This window comes from Hesperophylax consimilis, chromosome 21 (assembly GCF_061612785.1).
Source record: "Hesperophylax consimilis isolate HC1 chromosome 21, BYU_Hcon_1.0, whole genome shotgun sequence".
Lineage (NCBI taxonomy): Eukaryota > Metazoa > Arthropoda > Insecta > Trichoptera > Limnephilidae > Hesperophylax > Hesperophylax consimilis.
This window is the reverse complement of record NC_142856.1, coordinates 14,461,332-14,466,728: the sequence shown is the minus strand read 5'-3', so window position 1 is coordinate 14,466,728 and position 5,397 is coordinate 14,461,332.

The window sequence follows — 5,397 nt, the reverse complement described above, 5'->3', positions numbered from 1 at the left end:
AAATGTGTTAAATCGTCATCAAACGTGAAAAAGTATAGAAAATCCTTTCTTTTGTGTTAAATCGTCACTAAACGTGAAAAAGTGTAAAGAATCCTTTTTTTTTATTCTTTATATTGGCTTTCACCCATTAAGAGTGATCTTGGCCATATTAAAAATCCTTATTAATGGGTTAAATCGTCTTAAAACATGAAAAACTGTCGTACATATGGTTAATCGTCGTAAAACCCTTTACAATATAGGTTAACCATGCAAAATGTGTTAAATCGTCATAAAATATAAAAAACTGTCTTTAACATTTTTGCATTGCAAATTGTGTTAAATCGACAAAAATTCTGAAAAATTGTAGAAAAACTTTATTTTCGTTTTAAATCGTCATAAAACCTGAAAAATTGTACAAATACCGAATTTATGTGTTATATCGTCGTAAAACGTGAAAATATGTGTTAAACCAGGTAAATCTTCGTAAAGCCCTTAAAAATATTGAAAGACCATGCATAATGTGTTAAATCGTCATCAAACGTGAAAAAGTGTAGAAAAAACTTATTTTTGTGTTAAATCGTCGTTAAACATGAAAAACTGTCGTAAACATGGTTAATCGTCTAAAAACCCTTAAAAATATTGAAAAACCATGCAAAATGTGTATAATCGCCATAAAACGTGAAAAAGTGTAAAAAACATTGTTAATCGTCTTAAAACCCTTAAAAATATTGAAAAACGTTTCAAAATGTGTTAAATCGTCATAAAATGTGAAAAAGTTTAGAAAATCCTTACTTTTGTGTTTAATCGTCGTAAAACATGAAAAACAATCGGAAACATGAAAAATCGTCGTAAAACATGAAAAACTGTCGGAAACATGAAAAATCGTCGTAAAAACCTTAAAAATATTTAAAAACCATGCAAAATATGTTAAGTCGTCATAAATCCTAAAAAATTGTAGACAAATCTTATTTTCGTGTTAAATCGTCATAAAACCTGAAAAATTGTACAAATACCGAATTTATGTGTTGTATCGTCGTAAAACACGAAAAACTGTCTTAAACAAGGTAAATCGTCGTAAAACCCTTAAAATTTTTGAAAAACCATGCAAAATGTGGATAATCGACATAAATACTGAAAAATCTCATTTTTGAGTTAACCCGTCATAAAACCTGAAAAATTGTAGAAAAACCGAATTTAAGTGTTGTATCGTCGTAAAACATGAAAAACTGTGAAAAAACAAGGTAAATCGTCGTAAAACCCTTAAAAATATTGAAAAACCATGTAAAATGTGTTAAATTGTCATAAAACGTGAAAAAGTGTTGAAAAACAAAGTTTTTGTATTAAATTGTCGTAAAACATGAAAAACTGTCTCAAACCAGGTAAGTCGTCGTAAAGCCCTTATAAATATTGAAAAACCATGCAAAATGTGTTAAATCGTCAAGATTCCTGAAAAATTGTAAAAAAATCTTATTTTCTAGTTAAATCGTCATAAAACCTGAAAATTTTTAGAAAAACCGAATTTATGTGTTGTACCATCGTAAAACATTAAAAACTGTCTAAAACAAGGTAAATCGTCGTAAAACCCTTGAAACTATTGAAAAACCTTGTACAATTGTTTAAATTGTCATAAAACGTGAAATAATGTAGTAAAACCAAATTTATGTATTAAATCGTCGTTAAACATGAAAAACTTTCTAAAACATGGTAAATCGTCGTGAAACGTGAAAAAAAGAAGAAAATCCTTATTTATGTTTTAAATCGTCGTAAAACATGAAAAACTGTCGTTAACATGGTAAATCGTCTTAAAACCCTTATTTATATTGAAAAACCATACAAAATGTGTTTAATCGTCATAAAACGTGAAAAAGTGTAGAAAACATTGTAAATCGTCTTAAAACCCTTAAAAATATTGAAAAACCATGCAAAATTTGTTAAATCGTCATAAAACGTGAAAAGGTGTAGAATTTCCTTATTTATGTGTTTAACCGTCTATAAACATAGAAAACTGTCGTAAACATGGTAATTCGTCTAAAACCCTTAAAAATATTGAAAAACCATGCAAATTGTGTTAAATCGTCATAAATCCTGAAAAATTGTAGAAAAATCTAATTTTCGTGTTAGATCGTCATAAAACCTGAAAAATTGTACAAATACCAAATTTATGTGTTACACCGTCGTTAAACATGAAAAACTGTCTCAAACCAGGTAAATCGTCGTAAAGCCCTTAAAAATAATGAAAAACCATGCGAAATGTGTTAAAACGTCATAATTCCTGAAAAATTGTTGAAAATTCTTATTTTTGTGTTCAATCGTCATTAAACGTGAAAAAGTGTTAAAAATCCTTATTAATGTGTTAAATCGTCTTAAAACATGAAAAACTGTCGTACACATGGTAAATCGTCGTAAAACCCTTTAGAATATAGATTAACCATGCAAAATGTGTTTAATCGTCATAGAACATAAAAACTGTCGTTAACATGGTAATTCGTCGTAAAACCCTGAAACTTATTGAAAAACCATTCAAAATGTGTTAAATCGACAAAAATTCTGAAAAATTGTAGAAAAATCTTCTTTTCGTTTTAAATCGTCATAAAACCTGAAAAATTGTACAAATACCGAATTTATGTGTTGTATCGTCGTCAAACACGAAAAACTGTCTTAAACAAGGTAAATCGTCGTAAAGCCCTTAAAAATATTGAAAGACCATGCAAAATGTGTTAAATCGTCATCAAACGTGAAAAAGTATAGAAAATCCTTTCTTTTGTGTTAAATCGTCACTAAACGTGAAAAAGTGTAAAGAATCCTTTTTTTTTATTCTTTATATTGGCTTTCACCCATTAAGAGTGATCTTGGCCATATTAAAAATCCTTATTAATGGGTTAAATCGTCTTAAAACATGAAAAACTGTCGTACATATGGTTAATCGTCGTAAAACCCTTTACAATATAGGTTAACCATGCAAAATGTGTTAAATCGTCATAAAATATAAAAAACTGTCTTTAACATTTTTGCATTGCAAATTGTGTTAAATCGACAAAAATTCTGAAAAATTGTAGAAAAACTTTATTTTCGTTTTAAATCGTCATAAAACCTGAAAAATTGTACAAATACCGAATTTATGTGTTATATCGTCGTAAAACGTGAAAATATGTGTTAAACCAGGTAAATCTTCGTAAAGCCCTTAAAAATATTGAAAGACCATGCATAATGTGTTAAATCGTCATCAAACGTGAAAAAGTGTAGAAAAAACTTATTTTTGTGTTAAATCGTCGTTAAACATGAAAAACTGTCGTAAACATGGTTAATCGTCTAAAAACCCTTAAAAATATTGAAAAACCATGCAAAATGTGTATAATCGCCATAAAACGTGAAAAAGTGTAAAAAACATTGTTAATCGTCTTAAAACCCTTAAAAATATTGAAAAACGTTTCAAAATGTGTTAAATCGTCATAAAATGTGAAAAAGTTTAGAAAATCCTTACTTTTGTGTTTAATCGTCGTAAAACATGAAAAACAATCGGAAACATGAAAAATCGTCGTAAAACATGAAAAACTGTCGGAAACATGAAAAATCGTCGTAAAAACCTTAAAAATATTTAAAAACCATGCAAAATATGTTAAGTCGTCATAAATCCTAAAAAATTGTAGACAAATCTTATTTTCGTGTTAAATCGTCATAAAACCTGAAAAATTGTACAAATACCGAATTTATGTGTTGTATCGTCGTAAAACACGAAAAACTGTCTTAAACAAGGTAAATCGTCGTAAAACCCTTAAAATTTTTGAAAAACCATGCAAAATGTGGATAATCGACATAAATACTGAAAAATCTCATTTTTGAGTTAACCCGTCATAAAACCTGAAAAATTGTAGAAAAACCGAATTTAAGTGTTGTATCGTCGTAAAACATGAAAAACTGTGAAAAAACAAGGTAAATCGTCGTAAAGCCCTTAAAAATATTGAAAGACCATGCAAAATGTGTTAAATCGTCATCAAACGTGAAAAAGTATAGAAAATCCTTTCTTTTGTGTTAAATCGTCACTAAACGTTAAAAAGTGTAAAGAATCCTTTTTTTTATTCTTTATATTGGCTTTCACCCATTAAGAGTGATCTTGGCCATATTAAAAATCCTTATTAATGGGTTAAATCGTCTTAAAACATGAAAAACTGTCGTACATATGGTTAATCGTCGTAAAACCCTTTACAATATAGGTTAACCATGCAAAATGTGTTAAATCGTCATAAAATATAAAAAACTGTCTTTAACATTTTTGCATTGCAAATTGTGTTAAATCGACAAAAATTCTGAAAAATTGTAGAAAAACTTTATTTTCGTTTTAAATCGTCATAAAACCTGAAAAATTGTACAAATACCGAATTTATGTGTTATATCGTCGTAAAACGTGAAAATATGTGTTAAACTAGGTAAATCTTCGTAAAGCCCTTAAAAATATTGAAAGACCATGCATAATGTGTTAAATCGTCATCAAACGTGAAAAAGTGTAGAAAAAACTTATTTTTGTGTTAAATCGTCGTTAAACATGAAAAACTGTCGTAAACATGGTTAATCGTCTAAAAACCCTTAAAAATATTGAAAAACCATGCAAAATGTGTATAATCGCCATAAAACGTGAAAAAGTGTAAAAAACATTGTTAATCGTCTTAAAACCCTTAAAAATATTGAAAAACGTTTCAAAATGTGTTAAATCGTCATAAAATGTGAAAAAGTTTAGAAAATCCTTACTTTTGTGTTTAATCGTCGTAAAACATGAAAAACAATCGGAAACATGAAAAATCGTCGTAAAACATGAAAAACTGTCGGAAACATGAAAAATCGTCGTAAAAACCTTAAAAATATTTAAAAACCATGCAAAATATGTTAAGTCGTCATAAATCCTAAAAAATTGTAGACAAATCTTATTTTCGTGTTAAATCGTCATAAAACCTGAAAAATTGTACAAATACCGAATTTATGTGTTGTATCGTCGTAAAACACGAAAAACTGTCTTAAACAAGGTAAATCGTCGTAAAACCCTTAAAATTTTTGAAAAACCATGCAAAATGTGGATAATCGACATAAATACTGAAAAATCTCATTTTTGAGTTAACCCGTCATAAAACCTGAAAAATTGTAGAAAAACCGAATTTAAGTGTTGTATCGTCGTAAAACATGAAAAACTGTGAAAAAACAAGGTAAATCGTCGTAAAACCCTTAAAAATATTGAAAAACCATGTAAAATGTGTTAAATTGTCATAAAACGTGAAAAAGTGTTGAAAAACAAAGTTTTTGTATTAAATTGTCGTAAAACATAAGGTTTTCTTCAATTTTTCAGGATTTATGTCGATTTAACACGAAATTAAGGTATTCCTACAATTTTTCAGGTTTTATGACGATTTAACACATTTTGCATGGTTTTTC